Source organism: Dipteris shenzhenensis, chromosome 33, assembly GCF_047967505.1.
Source record: "Dipteris shenzhenensis isolate YYH24624 ecotype China chromosome 33, Dip_SZ_1.0, whole genome shotgun sequence".
NCBI lineage: Eukaryota > Viridiplantae > Streptophyta > Polypodiopsida > Gleicheniales > Dipteridaceae > Dipteris > Dipteris shenzhenensis.
Window position 1 is genome coordinate 31,323,019 of NC_141628.1, and position 10,478 is coordinate 31,333,496.

The following is a 10,478-nucleotide window of genomic DNA, read 5'->3' on the forward strand; positions in this document are numbered from 1 at the left end:
ACACGCATTTCGCATAGGAACAAAGCCATGGTTTATTGAGCAAGAGGCAATGGGAGCGATGGTCAATTGGGCTGAGAAGGCTGCTCACACGGTATAAGTCTACTCCTACTTGTAATCTCACTTTTTAAATTGTTTTATTCTTTAAGTTCCAATCTAATTTTCAATTTATGTAGTTTCACTCTTATGGTCAAAGCTCGAGCATCCCATCATCGAAGGCGAGCGATCACAAGGGCCAGGGATCAGACGCACCTTATGAGGGTCAAGGAGCAAGTGTAGCTCACGAGGACCAAGGATCAGGCCAACAAGACGAGGACGAGGACAATAACGACAATTTGAATGAGTAGTAGTAGTAGTAGTAGTAGTAGTAGTAGTAGTAGTAGTAGTAGTAGTAGTAGTAGTAGTAGTAGTAGTAGTAGTAGTAGTAGTAGTAGTAGTAGTAGTAGTAGTAGTAGTAGTAGTAGTAGTAGTAGTAGTAGTAGTAGTAGTAGTAGTAGTAGTAGTAGTAGTAGTAGTAGTAGTAGTAGTAGTAGTAGTAGTAGTAGTAGTAGTAGTAGTAGTAGTAGTAGTAGTAGTAGTAGTAGTAGTAGTAGTAGTAGTAGTAGTAGTAGTAGTAGTAGTAGTAGTAGTAGTAGTAGTAGTAGTAGTAGTAGTAGTAGTAGTAGTAGTAGTAGTACAGTGCAAAGGAGAAAGAATTTCAACGAGTTCCTGCAACTAGAGTCGTTCGGGTTCCTTGCCCACTAGAAGTGGATTTTTTAGGACAAGAATGTTTAGTATAACAAACTATTGGTTTACAGCAATTTCCATATTGGCAAAAGTGGGCTGAAATGCAGCAACTCAGGAGGTCAATCAATTGGTATTCTTTTCTTGAAGAGGTATACCTTCTTGTTCGATCTTCAAGAGAAGTAATCCATAAGCTTTCATTAGAGCTTGAAAAGGAGAGGGATGCAGCACAAGTTGCAGCAGTTGAAGCTATATCAATAATTAATCGGCTTCAAAATTTAGAGAAGGCATGTTTGCAAAGAGAATTTTCTAAAGAACAACAAATGGCTATGTTGCAAGTTTCTCACTGTTATGATGTCATTGATGCTTTGAAAGAAGTTGTTTTGCAAAATGAAACAGTAAGATATAGCTTTATATAATCAGTTGGTATTTTCTCATATGCCTAGTCAAGATCCTATTCGGGAGGAGTTGTGTATGTTGTATGATCCAGTTGTTTATTTATCAGTTCAAGAGAATATTTTTGAAGTTGTTGAGAAAGCTAATCATCCTATGAAGGAAGTTGTAGCAAATGGGATTATGTTAGTGCAAACAAATGAATGGTGTGGCTACCATCAATGATTGTTGGACATCATGCTATTCATTAAAGTGTTGCTCAAATAAGAAGTGTTGAAGAGCCAAAAGGAGTTGAGAAGGTAGTGATGCAAGGAGGAGAAGAAGAAGAGTAAGCCCAAAGCCAAGAGGAGCCCTCTCTATCCCTAAACCTCACACTAAGAAGAACCGATGGTTTGAAAAAACTGATGTACTTGAATCCATAAGAGGTATGGCACAATGCATGAGGCTAATGACTTTATTTGCAAATTGTCAAGTAGCTAATAAGGTTGAGCTGAAGCAAAAGAATCCTAACATACAACAACATGATGTCATGGATGAGGTGTTATGCTTGAATGATAAGCATTTGAATGAAGAGGATGAAGTGGTGGATCAGTTCCTACTTTTTCTTGAAGATGAAGGCGATGTATCTAATTAGGTTCATGCTTTAATGGATACACACACTATGCAAGAAAGACAGGAATCATGCAGTCCATGTCTATGCTAGGAGGCAAATTTAGCTTTCATTTTGAGTGACCTAAAGATGGATTCTTCTCAAGTGGTATTATGTATTCCAAGACAAATGTATGGACAAAAATCTCATCAACTTGGATCGTATTTTGAATATCGATTGGATATGTTTCAGTCTATGCCAAAATGCAAACCCAGTTGGGAGCAACAGTGCAGTCTACCGATTGGTAGTTTTCAAGAGCTTCAAAGTCAAGTCAAATGGCCTGATTTAACTGATGTTAGATGGCTGAGAGTTAGTCATGTATATGGTTTATACCCACCTAAAATAGTTTTTGATTTGGGTAAGTCTAACCCATTCATCCGAGTGTCTTTTTAGCAAGAAAGTTGAAGTGACAATGCATGGCAAAGTGATGATCCAATTGAGGGTGAGGTAAACAAACAAAAGAAGTCAGATAAAGATAAATCTGAAGATCAACTCTTTCAAGATTTCAAAATGCAAATAAGTTCAGTTCAATCATTGGGTGAAGAAAATGGTAAGGACAATGTTCCAGAGGGATCACTCATTGAAGTGGTTTCCCAAACAAAAATTTTAGCTTTGAAGGATGATATATATGAAATGTTTAAAGATGCTTTTATTGAGTTTGAGGATGAATTCTATGATGCAAAAATTGATATTATGCAATCAAAATTTGGTTTCCATGCAGATTTGAATGATGGTACAGTTTTCAGCCTTTAGCAAGATGCAAGTGCAAGAGCACAATGTGAAAAATAAAATGCAACAAAAACAAAAACAAAATCAAAAAATGAGAATGATGATGTTGATGATGATGATGAAATGCAAAAGGTGAAAGATGAGGGTAAGAGGAAGAGCCCAAACCGGGATCTAAAAGAGCCCAAAAAGGAGCCAAAAGAGACCAGAGGAGTTCCAAAATCACCTCTACTTCATACCACAAATATGCAGACACTTGGCAAGTGTTCAAGGTCAACATATACAGCAAACGAAATCTTGGAATCATAAAAAACAACAAACAGAGATTCAACAATTAGTTTGAAAGTATGTCCAACAACAAAAAGCAGATTTGGCATGTTTTGGACAATCTAAAATTCCGATTATCAATCTGATTTCAAAGAGAGGGACTTTAGAAAGTCTAAATGATAGAAAAGCAGTAATTTTTGCATTCTTTAATTTAGCATATGTTGTTCAAACAGTCTTGATAATTCAGTCCAAAATTTAGAAGGCTCGAATGTGGTGGATTTCATTCTGAAATGAGAATTCAGTCATTCGAATCAATAAAATTCAGAATTCAGATTTTTAGTGGTGGTTTGATGGATGGAATTTAATTTAGATTTTTCAAAGACAAATGAATCACTTCTTTGAGGACTCTACACTGACATATGTTACGGATGCTGGAGCTTCATCGACACATTCTTGTTTGCTTGATTGGAGCGATATATCCATTCTATGCCAATGGAATGTGATCATACTTATTCATGCATGGTTCTATTTATTCATTTTGTATGACCTCGCATGGATGACATTATATTTTAAGGATTCTCCGCCCTGGCATGTTGCCATAAAATGGTAGCATTGTATTTACACTCACATAATGATGATATGCACTATAGCTTACCTTCATTAAATTGCATAATAATCTCTCTCTTTTGGAGATTAGTGGATAGCTATGTATGGGGGTGGTTTGAACCTTGGTACTACACCAAGCTCTTCACTCTACTAACTGCATGGTCTTGGATTGATGTGATGTTTACATCATGAACGGGGTCTACTAAATTCCATTAGATTAAACCTAAAAATAAATCCGTGGCTTCGAGTCTTGGAAATTTTTTAAATTCCAACCACCGGGTGTGCCAGTGTGAGGGGATAACTAGGCACCTAGAATAAGGTTAGTGAATAGTCACATGGGGGAATGTGAAGGGGTGTGAATGGATCCTTGAGGTTCCAACTACCCATAACTTCCCTTAGTCTTCTATCTTGAGGAACTCAATGAGGAATTGCATGTATGCATAATTACAATGATTCCTCCACTTGTATTTCTGAGTTTTTTGAAATTCTATTCCAGTTTCACAATTTCGAATGAGGAAAGACTATTTATCACATTTGAGTTCCTGTAATCTAATAGGTAGAATTTTGGAATAAGTCTCTACCTGTTACAGTGGTGATTGTGATGGCGATGACAGTGGCGATGGCGGGCTGCCGATGGCGATGGCAATGAAAAATGTGGAATTTTTGAACATAAATCCATGATGGAATTTTTCGCAATGGCGGGCTGAGGCATAGCGAGGACTACGAGAAATTGATGTTGTGGCAAGTGATGGATATTAACGTCGATGGAAATTTTGATTGACAGACATTTCGGAGCGGGATAGAGGGGGAAGAAAGATGTTGGAAGAAATTGGGATGGAAAACCAAATAGAAGTAGTAGAGAAGGGAGTGAGAAGAAATTGGGAGGAGCCAACTAGAAGTATCGTACTCTAAAAAAATACAACAGAGAAAAAGTGTCGGAAAGATCTCTTACTCTTGTACTATTGTCGGTAAGAGATCTTGGGAAAGAGAATGTCGTGGAGAGAATATCGTGCATTGAGGAAAGGATGAAAGAATGTTTAGGAGAATGTCAGGTTTTTTTGTTTAGGAGAATGTCTGCGTCAGTCCTACATTCACATGCAGTTTCACACTCATAACACAACCCTATGAGCAAAGTTTGAGATGACAAATGACACATCAGAGTCAGAGTTTCAGTGGGCAGAGTTTCAGTGGATACAATATAATTGTTAATGATGGAACATAGTTTTATTTTGACTCATCTCATTGTAAAGCCTTATTAGCTATTATTTTTTAATTTATGTACATATATTGAGGCCTTTGGGGCTATTTTTGATCATCCATTCAAAGATTTTGTTATATGGACACACTTAATTGTATCAGTGGGACACATTGCAGCTTGGGCACATTACAGTATGATGGGCAAAATGCATTGTCTTTCAATTTGGGCACATTACAGTATGATGGGCAAAATGCATTATATTTCAGCTTGGGCACATTATAGTATGAAGGGCAAAATGCATTGTCTTTCAGCTTGGGAACATTACACTATGATGGGCAAAATATATTTTCTTTCAATTTGTACTTTCATGCCTTATTGGCTATTTTATTAAAGCATTGTTTCTAAAGTCTTGTGAATTATTTTTCATGTAGGGTTTTCTACTATTATGGAGCACTCTCAAGAGATTAGAGCTTTTGTCTCTAGCACCACCTTACATTTCAATGGGAAATAGTATGCCCCTAGTAACTTTGAAGGGAAGTGGACTCACATGCACATGGGAAGAAAAGTTTGTTTTCTCATTCAAAGAAAAACTGAGCTACATCTGATGATGTCAAGGAAAGATATGGAGCAAAATGAGGAGCCATGGAATGCAAGCTTCTCTAAAAAAGATATAACTTCTAGCATGGTTGTTGGAATTACTATGGAACCAAAAAGCCCATACTTGGATATTTTTGTGAAGTGTTCACAACCTAGTATTGGGGGTTATCATTTTATCTTATCAAGAGGTCTAAATGGGCTCGCAATGCCACCTCCTCCATCATCAAACTTTGCAAAATTACAAACTCCATTACAAGCTCTCATGGATGAATGGAGTACATTTCCGAATGCAAAGGCATGTAGGTTACATCAAAAGATTATGATTGAGTACTTTAAGCCATCATCAATCGAGATAGACCATGAATTCAGTCAAGAGCAGGGAGGGCACAAACAATATTAGATGGGTGCTAGTTTGGTTCAAAAACGAAGAGGAGACAGGCAAGATGCGAGAGCTCCTAGTTTGGCTCAGAAGCAGCCTGGACAAGGAGTCCCACATCAAGGGACTGCATGCAAACTCTTTGAGATAGAAGCAGAAGCAGATGCTACATTCAAACTGAAAATAAGCGACACAACCATTGCAGCCTAAAGAAATACAAAAGATAGAGGAAGAGGAAGGATGAGAGCCACAGCCACTTTGGTGCAACCAATCAAAGGAAAAGAAAGACACAAACTAGAAAATATAAGTACTGCAAGGGCCACAGTTCCAAAGGCTACTTTCACAAAAAGACAACATTCCTCCATTCAGAAAGTACAGGTAAAAGATAAAGGGGACACAATTCCAAAGGCTAATTTGAAAAAAAGGCAACGTTCCTTTGCTTAGAAACTTCAGGTATAAGAGAAAGAGGAGGACAAAGAAAATATAGAGAAAGAAGAGTTAGATCAAGAAGTTGAGGAAGATCAAGATGAGCTCATGTCAATAAAGAATCTCAATCTGCGATCACAAAAGATGATGTCGGATATATATGGGGACAAAAGCCCTACGCTATGAATGCTCGAGATGTGAAGTCAACATCTATTTTTACCAATAATAGGAATCTTGATATATCTTATGTGATGCAAATATTCAAAGTAGCCCAAATGATTTTGGCACTCTTCCCAAGTAGGAGGGTGGTATATGAATTGTCAGTTTGGAATGATCAACAGCCAGGTTTATGGGTCAATTGGACTCTAAAGGAAATGAAAAGTAAGAACAAAATGTTGTTAAGCAAACATCTTAAGAAGGAAGCTTCCTTTTACTAGGCCAACAAGATGTAATTTCTAGAAAGAATTTCTAGAGGTAGGTGCCTTTTTGGATAAGAACCCTGCATTACCAAGGGATTTTTGTGGCAAGTTATGTGCAAGGGTTGGGAGAAGCTCAAACTTTCTTTAAGGTGGAAGGGTTTCTCGACAAAAAAAAAGTACATTCACTTCCAAGGACTCTATAAAGTTTTCCATGATCTGGAAGGTGGCAGTAATTCCAAAAATTAAATTGAAACAGGCTTCACATTTGAATAAGAGGGGCATCAAGGTTTGGGATGACTTTTTGCACACGAAAGAGGGTGGTTATGTGATAGAGATTTATTCAAATGTTTTAATTCAATAGTTATGATATAGCATTTATCAGGAACAAGCTATAAGTCTAGGAAAGGGATTCTCTAGCATGGATGGGGGAAAGGAAACTTGTTACACCTACAGAATCTCATTCGATAGGAATAAAGAGACTATTCACATTCCTTGTTTTTTCTTTTCCCTGTGATATTGTTGGGACACTCAACAAAAAATGGCTAAGATAGGACCCCCTTCAAGTCTAGCGAAAGAAGTTTAGCAAGATGTGGGATACAAAACTTTCATTAAAGAAACACTTTCGTTTGCTTTGGCTCATCATCCAAAGAAATTTTGATTGGCAGCAAAGATACCTCTATATGAAAGTGCTCTCCGATTTGATAGAGATGCAGGGGGGCGACCAAGGGTACTCCTTACTTATGTATCAACTCTAGGATCTCTAGAGCAGCATGGGATATGGTAAGAGAGTTACTCCACTATTTCTTTGTTAGTTAAATGTATATTTTGTTGCAAGACTTACCACCATGATTGGTCCATGGTGAGCAATCATGTGATTTGGTTTAAGTGGTTGCAATGAAATGCTATGCTCTAAAATCCCAAGGGGTCACCACGTTAAAAACCCATATAGGATGTGCGATCATGGGGTAGTAAAAAAGGCCCTACCTATAGATTTTTAAAACCTATATACACACCTTTTGTAAAATTTGAGATGATAAAAGTATCCCTTATGGACAGAGCTTTTTACAGTTTGAATTTAAAAGCCTCTTACATATGGAAATTTTCTCTAACTCCATAAAAATATAAAGCCCCGCCTATTGGTTGCACTTGCCATTTTACATATTTCTTAAACACCCTTCTTTGTAAATAAAGGATTTTTGGATGTTCCCTCAATTTCTTCTTTTTCTAAAATGACTTATAAAGGCCTTATAAACATATCAAATCATAGGATTTTATTGCACTAGTTACTATTGCACTATTGCCACAAACAAGGGATGCACTGAACATTCTTACTTACATGCTAACTTGATTTAATTCGTTTGAATTTTTTTCAATTTGGAAAAAATGCAAAATTTTGTGAATCAACAAATCAAACAAATTGTCCCGCTTTATTCCTACAAATAACTTATTCATGTATGAATAAATCTTTATTTGTACGAGAAAAGTTTTATTTGTACAAATATCTTAAGTTATCGATTTCAAATCTATGGTTCTCATCCCCACCCATACCAGAAAGCCTTGTATAAAGAGTCTAGTTTAATGACATCGACCTTGGATGGAGACCACCAAGAGTGGAAGTAGATCAAAGTAAGAAAAAGAAAATGATTCGAAACAAACTTGCATCTAGCCAAAGTTTGTTGAAGGCCTTGCTAGTCTTAAATTTTCTTTTTCATTTTTTGCATCTAGCCAAGGTTTGTTGAAGGGCCTTGGTAGTCTTGAATCTTCTTTATCATTTTTTGCAATACCCATTCCTACCTTGTTTTTATAGAAACATGGAAGCCCATTAGAATGCCAAGGAGTATGAAAGGAATACCCTCTTGGAGTACCTAACACCCATTTTACTTTGGGACATGGGATATGGGGCCTCTGATGTTATATACCTCTATCTTGTTGTGGTTAATCCTAGATCTTAAGGCTTGACAAAAGGTATCAAGAAATTCAAGAATAAACTCCACAGACTGATCATCATTATAGGGATTAAGGTTCATGTAATTAGCCATTAGGAAAAAAGGGAGCTCATTTTGGGGCCTTTTACGGTTTGGAAAAATAAGCTCTCAACCAATCAATAGAAGGCCAACGTAACGTTGAAAATTCACGAAAATAAGAGAAAATAGAAAAAAGAAACAATACTTTATGTAAGTACAAGCGTGCTACATTAATGAGGAGATTGGTTTTTTATTCTCAGAAGATCTTTGGACAAGAAGATAGAATCTAAACTGACATTTTATTTGACAAGATCCTTCCCGCTTCCACCTTCCTTTGAATTTTCAAATGTTGTGCCGCCTTTCGTGCGAAAGGTCTACCATTCTACACCATTGCCTCATTGTGCAACAGCCTTTCTTTTCCAAAACTGCTCCCTTGATCCTGTTTGGCGTAGAGTAAGATGTTTCTCGTCAACTGTCTGTTTGCCCACTTTCTCTTTCTTGAAACTTCAAATTGTTATCTTAGTTACATTACTTTGCTATTGTTACAGATTCAGAAAATCTCCATGGTGAACCAAAACCACGGCCGTTCTTGTGGAAGACGCTCTGTGGATGATAATGCTACGAAGGCAGAATTATACCAAACAACCTTACCCCGCCGACCTACTTCTTCTATTTCGTCGGTAGAGAATTCAAGTACAATCAAAATGGAAGGAACTTGGGAAAGGTTTAGTGTTTCGAAAGGAGCATGGGTGCTCATGCAACCTAGCAAAAGAAAAAGACCCCAGACAAAAAACATTTTCTTGGCATCGTGGAAGGGAAGAGTACGAGATTTTAAAATCACCAAAGGGAAGATATCCGTGAAAGAAGTTTTGATTCAGCACGTGTACATGCATAAAGAACTTGTCTTGCGAGACTATCCAAAAAATCTTCCGCAACACAGGCCTAATTGTATATTTTTCTATTGTGGTTTTTTTCTTCATGAGGTGTATGGATTTTTAAGATGAAGCTTTCTCTCTTAGCTTATTGACATTCTTGTGTTGTTTTATTTCAGATGTATATCCTTCATCGTATGAGACATGGCAAAACATCGATTGTATTCTGGGATTTATAGATGTTCTGCATGGATCGATAGGAGAACAACAATACCAAGGTCGATGTGCAACAGAGCTAGCTCAATCGGGTATATTTTTTACTGATCATTTTTATCAGTTGCTGGACAAAGCTAACACACATGGTGTATTAATAAAACAAGACCTTCCGGCGTGGAATTCGGTGGATTGGCCTCACCCACATTCTAGTGTTATAGAGGCATATAGGGCGAAGCTTTTTACAGAAGTACAAAAAGCTCTGAGGCCCAATATTGCCACTAGGATAGTAAAAATTTCTTTGTGCATGCCTCTCAGTTTTTGTAGACTTGTTTAATACCTTTCCAGTAAAGGTTTCAAAAACAATGTTCACAGTTAAAGCAACAAATTCGGCATGCATGCCACAATTTTTGGATAAAGGTTGGGATAAGAAGACATGTAGTTCAGTGTTTTTTGAGGTGGTCCAACCTTCTATGCAACTGAAGTACATGGTTGCATCACAAAATTTTATTTTCTCTTTTTATTACAAGCGCAGTCGAATGCTAGGCACAAAGCTTGTCCCAATGGATCAAGATGAAGAGTCTTTTGGTGCAGAAAATAAACTTATTGATATTGATGTTGTTGAGAATGGTGATGTGGTAGCCAATATCTCATTAAGAGAATGTTGCTCCCTAGCTCAATTGCGCAGTGACATTCTGTTTGAGACTGAAGGTTCTATCTCAAACGACTTTTTATTTATCTACAACAATAGAAAGGTACACCATCTGATTTATCCTAGTCTCATTAAGCATTGCTATTAGTTTAATTTACCACTCTAATTCATATTGCTTTTTTGCAGTTACTCAGAAGAAGACAGAGCTCAGTTAAATGCAGACATAGAAAATTTTAAAATTGAGATAACACAGACTCCATAAAGAAAGGTTTTGTATTCAATCAAGTAAGATTTTGTACAGAACTGTTTAGCTGAATCTGTAGAACATATTTCTAACATCCATTTTCTATTTATGTACAGTTTCATCCAGAGGCTGCTCTACATTTTCTGGAGGATCTTC